The sequence below is a fragment of the Anser cygnoides genome, chromosome 22 (genome assembly GCF_040182565.1).
Source record: "Anser cygnoides isolate HZ-2024a breed goose chromosome 22, Taihu_goose_T2T_genome, whole genome shotgun sequence".
NCBI lineage: Eukaryota > Metazoa > Chordata > Aves > Anseriformes > Anatidae > Anser > Anser cygnoides.
Window position 1 is genome coordinate 6,415,750 of NC_089894.1, and position 15,538 is coordinate 6,431,287.

Here is a 15,538-nt window from a genome sequence, read left to right on the forward strand (position 1 = left end):
GACGGGGATGAGCAGAGCAGCTGCAATGCCCCAGCCCCGCTCCTTTCCTTCTTGCTGGGGGTGTCCCCCGTCGGTTTTGCTCTCGCTGAGGTCTCTGGCGAGCTCCTGGAGACCAAACGCCCGTCCTGCGCCTTCCTCCTCCACCAGGGCCACACCTGAGGAATGCTACCTCCCAGGGACAAAAGGAGCTTTTCCTCTGGGATTTTTTTCCTCTGGGGTCAGCACCAAGCCGGGAGCGCAGGATGCGGCCACGGCGGGGGGGTTGGAGCATCCCCAGCACTGGCTGCCAAATCTCCCCCCATTTCCAGCCACCACTGTAGCTGAAGCACAAGCAGCATCCCGCGCCCTGCCACGCTTTCTCCACGCCTCGAAGCAGGGGAATAAACCCCATCGGCTCACAAATTCCTCACGAACTCGTCCTCGTGTCCATCCCAGCAGCCAAATCGCTGTGTGTGATGGACATTGCCCTGCTCTCACGGCTGCGGGGTGAACCTGAGCACGGGGAGCTCAAATATAACCACTTTTGCTCCTTTCACGTGCCCCAATCTCGCCGTCCACAGGACTGGAAGGGGACCGTGGGATGCCCTCAGCATCAGGGGTCTCCTGCGTCCTGTGGTTTTGATTAAAATGCAAAATATTTTGGAGCCCTAAAAGGAAAACAAAGCGAGCCATCGAGCTGGGTTTGTTTAGTCGGGATAATGATGCTATCGGAGATGTCAGCGAACCAGGGGGGGTCTCGAGTAGCCCCCGGCGGCCCCGTTCCTCCCATTGCTGTGTGGTTCCCCCAGACCTGTCCCACTGATGGATGAGCCCTTCCCATTGCCTTTAGCAAGGGCGAAAGGTGCCTCCTCCTGAGATTTGGGGTGATTTGGGGGCTTTTCGGGGCCAGGCTGGGGGACATGAGGTGCGTGTGTGGGGTGGGACAGCTCTGGCTGCTGGGTCTCTCCGGCCCCAAACCTGCTTCTTGTTAATGCCCCCCGAGGTCAGCCCGGTGCCCCTGCCTTTAATCAGCGCGCTGGGGCTGTCTGCTTGCATTTCCCTCCCTGTCACCACCCCCCCGCTTGCTTTCATCAAGGGGTACGGCTTTTTGGGAGCTGTCTGGCTGCATTTCCCTTCGCTCCCCGCTCCGTGCCCACCCCGTTCACCCCACAGCTCCCCAGCAGCCGACGCTTTTCCTCCCGCAGCCACCGGCTGCCCACTGGTGGCTCCCCTGGCACGGGGGGGGGGGATTTGGGGTTCACGCCCCAGTTGGACTCCTAGCAGAGCTGCGGCAAGGGCTGAAACAAAGAGGGGAGGCTGAGATTTCAAACGAAGCCCAGGCCGATGCTCGCAGATACGGTCCCTATGGCAACTGCTTTCGACGCCCCGGCCGCAGCATCCTCGCCTTTTCGTCTCCTTTTGTGCGCATCCGTGCGCAGAAGCGGGGCAGGAAACCTCCCGGAGAGGGGGAAGGGGGGCTGGAGGGGGCTGCGAGGGGAGGAGGGAAATGATGGGGGGGGTTCCTAGAGAGTTATGGGGGAGCCAGACCGGGGGACCCCCTCCCAGCGCCCCCTCTTGCTGCCCCCACATGCTGCTCCAGGAGCACTGGATGGGGAGACCTCCAAATGTTTCCCCTTCCAGCTCCGGGGTAGGGGAACAGCTTGCTGGGGGGGTTTCAGCCTTTGTGCCACCTGATGGGGACCCCTGCCCTTGCTTTTTCCCCAAATCTTCCCGTCTGGGGGATGCTGAGGCCCTGCACAGCCCACGCTGGTGCCCCCAGCTGTGCTCAGAAATTGCTGCGGGCACCGAGCCCGGCTGGGCTGAGTTAGGGGCTTGGAAGGTGGGGGCAGAAAGGGGATGATGCTGGGAGGGTTAAGGCACCGCACCTGCTATAAAAGCAGAACTTCCCCTACCCAAGAGCAAGTTTTCTTGGTGTTATCAGGCTGTTGTTTCTGCCTTAGATTTCTAGAAAGCTTGCAAGCTTTTTTTTATTATTTTTTTTTTTTGTGTGCAAGCGTTGCAGGTGGCGGCAGCTCTTCCCAGGGCTCGGCCGGCTGCATTAAGCAGCAGCGATGTGGTCGGGAGAAATGCATTTCCATCCATCTCCCTGCAGGAGGAGGGGGCGGGGGGGGGGCCCTGATTAACGCCTGGCAGCGAAGTGCTCCTCGAGGTGGAGAGCGCGGGGGCGTGATGGGGAGAGGGGCTGCGCCGCTCCTTCCAGGCTCATCGGTATTCCTGCAGGGAATAAATCCTCCAGGAGAACCCTGCTGCGAGCCAAGGGAGCGAGGCAGGGAGCTGGGCGGGGGCGAAGGATGGGGGTAAATCCATCTGCTCCCCCCCCCCAGGAGGTGTCCCCAAGCAGGAGGGTGCAGCCGTGGGGCTGACACCCCTTGTCCCCCCAGGGAAACGCCAACTGGGAGCGGGAGCCCTCGTAGCTCATCTCTGTGGGGTCTGGCAGAAGCAAGCCCATAAATAAGTAGGGCGTGGGCTGAGCTGCAGCAGGGCAGCGCGGCGTACTGGTGCGGGACTGGGGAGACTGGGAATGGAGCTCCTGGTCCCATCGGGCTGAGCCTGGCGCAGCTCCAGAGCCGGTGCCCGGCCGCTGCCTCCCCCTGCTCCCCGCGTCTCCGGAGCCTCTTCCCAGCAACTGTGATTGAATCAGAAGGGAGCTAATTTCCCAGCCTGCTGAGACGATGAGGTAAACTAATTGCTGCCTTCATTCCCTATGCAAATGAGCCAGCCGCGGGCCCCTGCAACAAAGCCCAAAGCATCTGCAGGGAGCGGAGCTCGCGGCGGGGTGGGAGCCGCGGGGGCTTCGTGCTGCCGCCCCCCGCACCTATAGCATCCATAGGGGCCCATCGGCGTGGTGCTGACAGCTCTGTCCCCTCCGGCACGCTGACCTCTTCGGAGCCAGCTCAGCTCCTGTCCCTTTAGCTCAGTGGGCTCGATTGTGGCTTTTTTTATTATTATTATTTTTTGGAACGGGCTCTTTCCCAGTGGGTTCCGGCCAGCTCGGTGGCCGTTTGCTGGGTGGTCCCAAATCGGAGGAGGGAAAGGCAGGGAAAACTGGATGTTGCAAACGTCCTGTGCTCTGTAAAATCAGGTGGGAGCTTCACAAAGGTCAGATAAATGAAGATCAATTGGATCAAAGTAATGTGATTGGGATGAGCGGTGCTGTCTGCGGGAGAGGCAGGCCGCTCAGACCTGCTGGAATTCTCCGAGTAAACAACGCTGAGGACGAGGAGGAAATTGGTAAATGCAATCTTATTCTGGCTTCTAGAAAGACTTTAATGAGCTCCATGACATGAGAGGCAAACGCAGCTGCCGAGGTTTGCAGCGGTGACCTGGGTGAGCAGGAGAGGGGGGGGGGAAAAAATTCCCCGTGGGAGAAGCAGTGCCCGGTTTGGGTCCGGGGGGGGATTAACCTCAACGGCACCTCCCCAGCTGCAGGTGCCGATGCCTCAGCGAGGTCCCTCTGCCCCGCAGGCTGCTGCGGGATGCTTGAACGTCCGTATAAACGGTGGTTTGGTTCGTCCCGAGAGCTGCCTCGGCCCGATCCTCGCCGCTCCGGAGGAGCCGGGGCGGGATGCGCGGCCGAGCCTGCAGACTCCCCGGGGAGGCTCGAGACATGCTGAAAGCAAACAAACCATTACCGCGGCCGCTGTCGCCAAAAGCTCGCCCCCGTGCTCGCTCCACCACGAGCAAAGAGCACACAACGAACCCCCCCCCAACCCCGTGCCCACGGCTCGCACCCGGCTGCTGGGCGTGGGTGGGAGCCGGGGGCTGCCCCTGCAGTTTTTGGGGGGGTCTGGGCTGAATTTCGGCTGGGATCGGCCGAGCGAGGCACGGGAAAGGGAGAAGGGGTGGGGGAACGGTCCCGGAGGTTGGGGATGGAGCAGGGCGTGGGGCGAGCCCCGGGGCTGGGTGTTTGGCTGGGGTGTAGGTCAGAGCACGGCGCTGCGTTGATGCAAGGAGTCAAAGCAAGGCTCCGTGCGATGCTTTGTGCGGATCCGGTGCTTAGAGGGGGGTAAAAGCAGTCCAGGGCGGCTTTTCTTCTCCCATCTCCTGCCCCATCCTCAGCCTCCGGCGCAGGAAGGGGCAGGGGATCCGTTTGTCCCTGGCCGGGCTGGCTCTGGGGGGTGGCAGAGCCCCCAAATCACCTCCTCTCCATCCCAGCAGGGCCGGGGGCCACAACCCCCCCCTTATTTTGCCCTCTGGGTCCCTGTGAAGCCCCTGGGCAGCCCCAGCTGGGGAAGGGACCGACCTGGCACCCCCGGCTGAAAGGCGAGCCGCGGCCGCTGGCAGTGACGGATGGGCTGGGGGCCGAGGGCCGCTTTTGAAAATCTCCTTGTTTTAAAAGCATTACCGCTCCCCGGCTAATAAAGCGAGGGATTTGCTGAAGCCGCTTGAGGTCCCATTTTCTCTGGAACCCATTTCCATGGCATGAATCACCGAGAGGAATGAACTCAATTAGTTCAGACAGAGGCAGGAGATAAATCAGGGTCCCATTAGGAAACCCTGAGGTTAATTTATGGCCTCAAGCAGCGCTGGCTGTCTCCCTCCTCTCTCTCCCATATGTAACCTGCTCCGAAGCAAGCCAAGAAGCAGGGTGGGATCGCCGTTATCTTCCCCTGTGATGGGCGATGCACCAGAGCTATTCAACCAGCTCAGCCCTCGCCTTGACCAGATGACCCAGATCCGCCGGAGCAGCTTTTCTTTTTTTTTTTTTTGCAGGGAGCGTTCATTCATTCGTTTGTTCATTCATTCATCGCACGTTTCCTGCAAAGGGGTGCTCGTAAGAAAGCCGTAGCCTTCCAAGAAATCTGGGTTCCCCTTCCCACCGAAGCCATGGAGAGGAGAGAACTCCCAGGGACGCATCCTGCTCCCCTCGCTTGCTCTCTCGGGGTGCTGGTTATGGGTGCTCAGGTCCCAGCAGAGGGGTGCTGCTCGGGGAGGGCTCCAGGAGGGGCCGATGAAGCCAGCTTTGGTCTCTGCCCCATCCTGTGAGCCTTGGAGCTGGAGCTGGATGCTGGGTGGGCGCTGGGAAGCTGTGATTTTTTCCCCTCCGTCACCAGACCGAGATGCTTCCATGAATAATGCAGCTGCTCTGGTCTCCTTCCAGTCAATGGAGAGGGACAGGAACCTTCTGAGGACAATTCCCATCTCAGACGGGCTGAATCATCGCCCAGGGTGGAAGAGGCATCTCCATCCATCCCCGTCCCTTGCTGAGGGATCTTCACACAGCCAGCAGCCCGGAGCGGGCACCGATGCTGCCGTTCCTGGGGGACTGGCTGCTCCTTGCACGCTTCTCTCCCCTGGGAAGGGCAGCGGGCTTCCTCAGAGGAGACCACGCAGGTGGGCACGGTGCCTGCTTGCTCTTCGCAACGAGCAAAATTACAAAATAGCTGCTGCATTTAAACCATTAGCATGCAGGAAAGCTGATTAAGGAGCATCCTGCTCCTTTCTTTGCGTGCGCTCCAGCACGGCTGCGTGTTGCAGCCCCAAAGCTGAGCCTGGGCTCATCCGAGGGCTGGCTTCTGCCTCTCTGGAGCAAAGAAGGCAACGCTCTTCTTGCTGTGGCTGCCAAGAAAGATCCCAAGATTTCCCCCCTTGCAGCCAGGACCCCAAGGCTGAGCAGCTCCTGCTGCTCGGAGGATAACCGGGAGCTCCCCTGGAAATCAGCTTTTTTCGCCCATTTATTTCTGAGAGGTGCGGGATCGCTTGAAAAATAGGAAATGTTGTCCTCTTCCCAACTGCTTAAATTTGGAGATTTCAGTTTGTTTTGGCTGGAGGTCTTTGCTGAGGATGGGAACACGATCCACTGTCACGTCCTTTCTCATCAGCTTGAGCACTTGGCTTGATTATGCTGCATAAACAACTTACCCCAAACTCAGCAGCTACTCCCTGTTCCAGATTTCTGAAATAGCCCTCGTTTCCTCTTCTGTCTGATGCTGTAATTTAACAGGGCAGCTTTTGGAAAGCTTTTAATGATCCTTTGTGCAGGCTCCCCCATGTCAAAGGCTGCCTTGTGGTTTACCCTCCTGCATCCTCCGCTCGCAGCAGGTTTTCTTGGGACGTCCAGGCTTGGGCTGGTGGAGTTGTTCCGGGGGTGAGCAGCATCTTCCATGCCTGCCCCATCTCTGGTGTGGTCAGAGGGAGGTTGGAAACGGGGCTGGGGCAGTAGCTGCCCTTTGGCACCTGCATCCCGGTCCCCGTCCAGCATCCCAATCCCTGTCCAGCATCCCGATCCCTATCCAGCATCCCGCTCTGTGCCCTGCTGGAGAGAGCAGCCGCAGGGAGATGCGAACCAGACGACGGCAGCCTGTGCTGGCCAGGTCAGCTCGGAGGCTGCATTAATTGTGGGAAGCAGCGCCGAGGCTGGAGGGCGCAGACGGAGGAGCTGGAGGCAGCGATTGATCCATCTGCTGCGCTGCCCTGGGGCCCTGCGTCGCGCTCGGGCACCCAGGCGGGCTCTGGGGGCGCTGGCTGGCTCTGCTCGAGGCTGGAGGTGCTGCGCCCACGGGTGGTGGCTGATAGCACCCTGATGGCACCCAGCGTTTGGGGAGGGGAGGCTGGAGCGAGGTGCTGGAGACGAGCTGCGTGGCTCAGCACCGAGCCCTGCTCATGCCCTCCCAGAGACTCCCACGGAAGTTGTGTTTTCAGCACCTCCAAAGGGATATGAAAATCAGACCAAGCCGCCCTGCCTGCTGTTATTTTTCCCCCTATTGTTTTATTTTTTATTTTTTTTAAAGGAATCTGGGTGCTATTTCCATCTCTACAAAGCTTTGGCACAAGCTTTGCTTGCTCTGAGCGCAAGCCCTCGGGCCCAAGCCTTCCCCAGCCTGCTCCATCCCCCTGGTGCCACGCAGGGAGCGATCCTCACCCCTTCCACGTTCACAAGGGTGGCTTCGAGGGCAGCAAAGCTGCCGTAAAATGGAAAACCTTGGGAAAAAGCTCGCGTTAACGCATCCCCGAAGTAACCGGAGCCAGCCCCGACACGCAGGCACTAGGAAGGGCCTCTCTGCCACGGCAGATTAACCCGCGCTCCCCGGGGTAGTGTTGCAGAGTGGGGTGGGTTTGGGGCAATCTGTTCCTCGTGGAGTTTCCCAAAGATGTTAAGGGCTGGCAGGGATTTGGGGAAAAGCAGCAGCTTTGCTCCCTCGTCTTCTGGAAAGAGCATCTCCGCCCTGGCAGCTGCCTGCGGCAGGGAGACGTTTCCCTGGGACGAGCTGTAGGAAGGAGCTTGTGGGGTCCCCTACGGGGCCAGGCAATGGGGACAGCTTGCATGAAGCCCCCTGTGACCCCAACCTTGGCCAAGCCCTGTATGGGGAGCCCCGGTTCATCCCAATCACCCGCTCTGGCGTCATTCAGCTCACCGAGCTCTGGGACGGGGGCAGCGTGCGGGAGGTGACCCCACCGCGCAAGGGGTGCCACTGCCGAACAGCTACAACCAGAACCCCAAATATCCTCCCCCTGCAGCCCAAATCCCTGCCCAGCCCTCCGGCAAGCGGCGTTTGGAACAGCTACAATCTCAATATTTATTAACCCTCGTAAAACCTCCATTCAAAGCCCCCAGGGAGCAACGCTGCTGCAGTGCAGACTTCCGAGCCGCTGCCCAGTGTTGTAGCCCCCCGCCGGGGCGGTTTGCATAGGGGACGTCAGGAGCAGGGGGGGGCAGTTTCTATTAGGGCAAAAAAAAAATTCCCTCCAGTCTTTTTCGGCTTTTATTATTTACTTAGCAGCTCGTGTTTAAAGCTCTTTACTGTCTGCGTAAAGGCGCCGGAGCAGGCGGCCGCGAGCATCGCGTTGCATTTACGGCGTTCCTGTGCTGCCGGGGTGGATCCGAGCCGGGCTTCACGGCACGTCTGCTCCCACGGACCAAAGGGGATTTCAGCGGGGAGCTCAGCCTCAGCCTCTCCTTGCCTAAAATCCCACGCGTGGAGGCGCGGCCGTCCCAAAGCTGCTCGGGGACGGGGCCGAGGCTCGGCTGAGTGCCGCTTTCCGGGCGCTGGGGACCCACGTTTGCTCCCGGAGGGGTGGCAACGAGCTGCACACCTGAATTTTGGCAGCCGGACCCCCGCAGCCGTGCCTCCCCCCGGTGCTTTGCAGCCCGTCCGGCTCCAGCAGGGAAGGCAGCGCTCGCTCGGGGAGGCTGTAAAAACGTTCATTAAATCCTGCTGCCGCTCTCCAGCCTGCGAGCGCGGAGAGAAGAGAGGCGCGTTCGAGTTCTGGAGAGCGCTTTGGTACCCACAAAACCCACCCAGAGCATCCCGGCGGTGCCTGACCCTCCCGGCAGGACGCGGCCCCCCGGGGCTCTGGCCGTTCAGTGCCACCCCTTTATTTTTTAGCAGCCCCCATGGTGCGGTGCGAGGTTCAGCCTCCTTCCCACCAGACCTGGGGAAACACTCGAAACGAAGGCTCAGCTTTGGGAGAGGCGGGGAGCAGAGGTCCCAGCAATCAGCCTGTTTAACCGGCAGAGGCCACGGGGCTTAATTGAATTAAATGATTTAAGGATTTCCCCTCGGCTGCAGGGGCGGTGGCTGGCGCTGGACGGCTGTGACCGCATCCTGCCTCGGGTGCAAGGTGCTCGGCGAGGAGGTTTCTGCTCCTCCCTGTCCTGCCACCCACCCCGAGCACCTTCCTGGAGAATTAACCCTCCATCCAAGCGGTGAAAAGATGCTTTCCCTCTTCTGCTTCTTTTGCAAACGGAGCCCGGGCTCTGGGAGCAGCCGTCCGGATTTCTGCGGGGCTCTGTTCCTGCTCTCCAAGGCTCCTCTCAGCCCCAGGACCACATGCGAAGGGCTTCGCGCCCCCAGCCCCTCTCATTTGCTCTGCCATTAGCCCGGCGGATTGCTCAATTAGCAGCAATTGGAAAACCGAGCTCTGGCCCTAACGTGGAGCCCCGGGCTGGGCTAATCGCTGCGTAATAAACCCCAGCCGGGGCTGGCTCCCCTGCGCCCCTGGCTCCTGCCCTCCTTCGTGGCTGAGGATTTTTTTTTTGGTCTGTGGGTGTGTGAGCTGCTTCTGGAGCCTCCCTGGGGAGCTGCACCCTAAAATGCCTCTGCTGGGGGCTGCACATCAGCTGAGCCCCCCTCCCCCCAGCCGGGGGTCCTGGTGCCGCAGCATTCAAGCAGCACATCCCGAGCGTGTCCCTAATGCCGCAGCCTCCCCTCGTCGTGGTCCTGAGCTCTGACTCCAGCAGGGACGTGGTCTCCAGCCCCTGCCTCTGGAGGAGCTGACGGACCTGGGCTCTTTTGAGGCTCCCAGAGGGCTCCAGCTCCCTTTGCTCCATCCCCCGGGACCCATTCAGCCCTGGAAAGTCTGGCTCCAATAAACTTCAAAGCCTCCTCCATGCGCAGCCATTAGCCAAAGTGTTTTTTCATCTCCGTTTCATGCTCGGACTCATTATTTCTGCTCGCTGCTGCTGAGGCTCCCCCCAGAGCAGCTGCTGAGGGGCCGTGTGGGGCAGGGCTGGGGAAGGGGGGGGGGGGGCAGGGGCACCCCCACCTTGCCTGGGGCAGGTTTTGCTGCAGAACGGGCAAATTCTGATGATTTTCAGCTCTGCCTAAGGCAAAGCAAAAGCTGGGGACAGGGCAGGATGTGTCCTCCCCCTGCACAGCCAGATCTGGGGGCAGCAAGGAGTTATCCTACAGATGAGCGCACTGAAGGGTGGCAAGGGGGGGGGGGTTTGCCTTTTCCGGAGCCCCCCCAGGGCTGGATCCGAGATCCAGCAGATCCCCCCCACGGGGCAGGATCACGGCGCTGCCCTCGCTGCTTCGGGGACGGCTCAGCTTTGGGCGGGGGTCTCGAGGACCTGAATTTTGCCGCGGGGCTGGCAGCGAAGGACGGAGCCGGGGGCTGCCCACCGGATGTCCCCCCAGCCCCACAGCGCCCGGCCCCGGCAGACAAAGAGCCTTTTAGACGGCTCAGGCGACCAGCTCGCAGGAGGCAGGGATAAAAATGCTCATAATTGGCTTTCTCAGCATCTTTCGCCTGCTGCTCTGTGATCTGGCTGAGTGCAGACGAGTTAAAGCTGGGTTCGCGCAGCCCCCCGAGCTGCCTCTTCCCCGGTATCCGCGAATTAAACCTAATGCGTGTCAGCGGGGAATTCGGGGGATCAATTGGCAGACAATTACAGCGCATTGAAATTTGGGTGTACGGGGGAAGAGGCAGCAGAAAGGTTTCATCTCGGAGAGGTCCCGGCGGTTCGGCGATGCCAGGGAATGAAGATGCTGGGATGGAGCCACGGGGGAAGTAATACCTGGGGACCGATGGAAATGCATTTGGCAGAGAAAGCCCCGGCCCTTTCAGAAGCTCGAGGAGTTAAAAGGAAGGGCTGCAGGCAACGGTGCTTAGCCAGAGCTCCCGTGGCCCCTCGCAGCCCCACGGCAGCTGCCGAAATTCTCCCCTTGGCTCAACCGGGCTGAGCTGCGGGGCTGGGGCCGGTCGTGCCGGGAGCCAGGAGCAAAAGCTGAGGGGGGGGGAGGCTGAAACCTGCTGGGTTTGCAGCACCGGGGAGTCTCAGCCTCAACATATCCTCAAAAACGTCCCCAAAATGTCCTCTGCTGCACGTTGCCGTGCTGGCCACTGGCACGGTGAACCCCAGGAGCTGTCCTGGGGGTCCCCAAGAAGGGTCACACCCCCCCCCCCCCGACGTGGGTCACGCTGCCAGCACGGGGGCTCGCTGCCTTTTGGGGTCCGGGCGGTGACTCAGGGTCCCATCGCTGCCTTTCCCAGGGGCACTGGGCAAAGGGGCCCTGCGGTTTCTCCCCCCCCCAGGCGCCCGCCGCCAGCCGAGGCCGGGCTGTGCCCGCGGGACAAAGGCAGCCCCGGGATGCCTGACCCCGGCCGGCATTTTGGGGCCGTCGCTTTTCACGGCAGCCCGAGCTTCCACAAAGCACCGGATTGTTTCCTCCGGCGGCCGCGAGCCCCCGATAGCGTTTCTGCCTTCTGCAAGGGGGGAGGAAAGGGGGAGGGAGGTTTTATCTTATTTTATTTATTATATTTTTTTTTTTTCAGGGAGCTGCTCTGTCCAGCGACAGGGACGGCCCTTGTGCCCGTCGCCTCCTGGCTGCCCTTCGTGGCCGGCTCGTTGCTCGCCCCCATCGCGCGGCACGCATCCGTCCCTGCGTAGCGTGGCTCAGGAGGGCTGGGGAGAGGATGCTCTGCCTGGTCCCCTTTCTCCGGGGGGACACGGGGCCTGGCGGCTGTCCCCAGGGCTGTTATTAACAGGCCCCATAAGTCACGGATGAGCCGGGCGTAATATTGGGGGGGTTCCAGCGCTGCACCCCCTGCCTTGTCCCTCTCGTGCGGGCACAGAGGGACACCGGGGATGAAGCGACACTGGCAGGGGTGGGGGACGGTGCCGGGGAAGGGGGAGAAGCCACACGCACGGGACGTGCACATGCACACATCTCGGCAGCGAAGAGGGGACTCGGCAACCTTCGCCGGGAGCCGATCGATGCGGCAGCTCGGAATAGCCCAGCAGGGCTGGGGAAGCATCCGTCGGGGTCACGCAGACAAGAGCAAGCACCTGGGACTAATTGCACTAAATAAATGAGCAATTAAGGGTATTACAGGAAGACTAAAACATCCCAGACCTCTCCCTGACCCCCCTCGCAGTTCCCCTGGAAACAGCCGCCCGGCCGGAGGGTCCAAGCTGCTCTGCCCGGCTGTTCGCAGCGGGACGGGGGCTTTGTGTGCCCCCCCCCCAGTATTGGACCTGCTCCCAGGGCCGTGGGGCATGGCTGGGGGGGCAGCTGCTGGCGGCGAGGCGAGACTTAAGTGCTATCGTCCGAGGGGATGGATGCAGCGGGAGAGGGCAGGATTTGTCCCGGCGCGGGGGGGGGTGCTGAGCCTGCTCATCCTCGTGGGTGGGTTCTGTCTGAGGGCTGGGGACGGAGGTGGGGCTGGTGAGATGAGGTGGTCCTGGTCCAGGAGCACCAGGCCGGAGCAAGAACATCTCCCCATGTCGCTCCAGGCTGCGCGCAGTGCACCAGAGCTTCCCAGGGAGGGATCGTTCCCCCCCCCCTGAGAACACCCCGGCGTCAGAGACCCTCACCAAAGCCTGGCCGAGTCGCGCCCAAATGGAAATTTTGCTCTTTTATTTTTGCTTTAAACGAGCTCGCTGCCCCCCCTTCAAGCACATCCAGGCAGCAGCACCGAAACCCTGCGCCTCCCCAGCAAAGCAGCTCCCGCCGGCCTAAAAAAAGGGGTCCTGGGGCTTCCCCCAGCCCCCACCAACCCTTTTCCCACCCTGCCAGCACAGGCTGGCTCCTTCCAGCGCTTCCTGCGACGGTTTGGGCTCAGATGGAAATGCTTTTAGAGCCCCTCCGCGATAGGGAGCTGGGCTGAGTGCAGCTGGCAATAAATATAACATGAACGGCAGCGCGGCAGGGCCATCGATCGCCCGCGGCGGGTGCTGCGTTTCGGGTGGGTGCAGCCTCGGGGGAGCCCCAGACGAACGGGGGAAGCGTCAAAAAAAAGGGAGGGGGAAAGAGCAGGCAGAGCCCACTGCGGACTGGGGTCGGGCTGATGTCTGCAGGACCCCCCCCCCCTAAAGCCAGCGGGGTGAGAAGAGGATGAGGATCCTCAGCAGAGGATGCTCCTGCAACTTGGGGCATGAGCATCCCCGGGGGGGGGCACGGCTGTGCCAGGCTTTGGCGAGAGGAACCCCCCCCCCCAGCTGCTCCCCAGCATGTGATAAGGAATTAATGAGAAGTTAATGAGCTAACGAGGAGGAGAGTCCAGCCCCGTTAGCTCTCGCAGCTGCTCTGGTGGGGCTCTAAGGTGGGCGGTGTGATGGAGGGGGGCTGGGGGAGCTCATTTTGGGTGTTTGTGCGGCTCTGGGCGTCACATAGGGCTTCGTTTTCTGCGGTGCTGCAGATCCTTATCAGCAGGGGATAAAGGAGCAGGGGCTGGAGAGTGGCCGAGGCTTCAGGTCCGTGCTGGAGCAGGATGGGTGCTGGGGGGCTGCTTTCCAGGGTGGGTTTTTCCCGTCCCCCCCCCCCCCCCGCCTCCAGAGCCCCCTTTGCTCCCCAGGCACGCTCAGCCAGCAGCCAAATCGCCGGGAAGGAAATAAAAACGCATCCAATTAAAAAGCTGGTAGCCGCAACGAGAGAGGGTCAGGGGTTCAATGCTAATGCAAGCAGATTTTGTTATGATTCATTAAGTCATTAACTCCCTTTTAATTGGAGCTCCTTTATGGAGCCGGCGTTTTACCTTTGCAGAGAGAAGGGGGAGCGAGGAGCGGAAGAAAACCACGCTGGGCTGCTGGGGAGCCCAAATCCCTGTGCTGGAGGCTCAGGATCGCGCTGAGCGCCCGGGTTTTGGTGTCGGGGACCGCAACCGACCCTGAAACGCAGCCCTGTGGGGCAGAGGTTTGTGCACGTGAGAAACCCCTAAATAAAAGGGGTCTGTGGATGGGACTGATCCTAGCAGGTGGCTGCCTCTGTCCCTGTCCTCCTTTTCCCTTTCCTCCCTTTCCCTTTCCTCCCTTTCCCACTCTGCTAAGCGGCCGTAAGCTGAGTAAAAGGATGAGGAAGGGGTTGGGGAGCAGCTGGAGGATGCGGGGCGCGTAAAGTCTTGGGGTTCGGGGTGCTGAGCTCTTCCCAGCCCCAGCCTCCTCAGGCTGCCGGCCGGCAATTCCCAGCCATCACGGCCTCGCTGGGAGCGAAGCGGGGGGATTAATGCGGCCGGATTCAGCTGCCTGCTCTCTGCCACCGAGGAGGAAACTTTGTTAAGCGGCGATAAGCATCGGGGAGCAGCAGCCAGGCCAGCAGAGCCAGCCTGGCCCCAGTGCCCGCGGCCCTGCCGGGCTCTGGGAAGCTCAGAGCGGGTGGCTTCACCCCAAAGCAGCCCCCGATGGGATTAGGGATAATCACCGTTTTCTCCGAACCCTCCAGGATTTTCCAGCCCCCGACCCTGCCCGTGGCCTAACGCTTCTCAGCGCGGCTGCGCCAGCCCGAGGGGGGGCTTTGCTTCCCCAGGGTGAGTCAGGTAAAGTTGTCCGAATGAAAGACAGGCTCAATTTTAAAGCAGATTAATTAAACTGCATTAAGGCCCTGTGTGGACAGAGTTCAGAATGAAAACAGCCCTTAACTCGATTTCTCTGACTTGCAAATTGTGGCAGAGAAGTCAGCTGAAATCACATTAAGGCCGTTTCCACTCTGAACCGTGTCCTCACAGGGGTTTAATGTAGTTTAACTAATTTGATTTAAATGCTCATTGAGATTAACTGGGTTATGTGCCCCTGCGTGGGGCTCAGATCTGCTCAGGCGTGGGTCCGGGCAGGCGGGAATGCGGTAGCAGCTTGAGCCCCGTCCAGTTGTGTGCAAACCAAAACCACATTTTAGGGCGGAAAAATCTAATTTCTGCTGCAAGCGATTCTCTCATTTGGAGGATGGCATGAAGCAAAAAAAACCTCATCCGTGGAGGTGGTTCAGGGAGTGCATTATTCATTAAAAACAATGCAAGAGGAGGTTGTTTTTTTTTTTTTTTTTCAATATGTTTGTGTACAAATGCTCTCTGCTCAATGGTTTCCAACTGCAAGGCTCGGGCAGGACCCGTGGCAGCCTCTGCCACCTGCCTTCGAAGCCTTGCACCGGGATTGCTCATCCCTGGGGGTCACCGGCCAAGAAGCGCTCGAATTCTCCGGCGTTTGCAAATCTCATGCCGCAAATTTTTTTCTGGGAGCACTCAGGCCAGAGCCGGCCCGGCTTTGGAGGCTGCACAAGAGGAGGCTTTTTGTTCCCCAGCCTCGCCGCGGCGGCCAGGGCTGGCGAGGGCCGCCCGGCCCCGGCCACGTCGCCTGAGGACAATGAGCCGCTTCTTGAAGGCCGGGGCTGGCGTTTCAGCCTGCTGAGGGTTTGCCCTGAGGAGGAATGTCCCCCCCCCCCCAAAATGCGGTGGACGGCTGCAGCATCGCTGAAGACTCAATGACTGTCGCAGCTCGCGGCCCTGGGAAAGGCAGATGCTGCCTTTGTCGCCTGTTAGCGGGCTCCAGCTCTGTGCTGCTGCAGGGCAAACCTCCGTGGCCTTGTTCGCGTAGACCCCTGGGGCACACGGAGGTGTCAAACGCTTCTGGCTGCTTTGCATGGAGGAAAAGCAGCGTTTCTGGCAGCGAGCAGGAGGGTCCGGGGGGGCTTACTGCAGCTGTTGTGTGTTGCGATGGCTATCAGATCCTGCCCTGCGCTGCTGGTGGCTCAGGGCTGATGACACTGGGTGTTTTTTTTTGTTTTTTTTTTTTTACCAGCCACATCAGGCTGTTTTGTTTTGTTTTGTTTTTTTTGCAATGACTGTGGATTTTCCCTCTGAGTTGCCCTGGGCTCATTCGTGGCTACTGGATGGGCGAGCGGTGCAGCCGAGCCGGGGACTGCAGCTTAAAAAGATGTGGGTGACCGTGTAGCTTTAACCTTCCTAAATACAGAGCCTCCGTGCCAGCTTCAGAGGTGTGATTCCTTGTCCCCAGCCAGGTCAATGGGATTTTGGACTTCACCCCACAAAATCTCCTCATTTTGAGGCTGGACTGGGGGATTCTGCTTTGACTGTGGGAGATGCG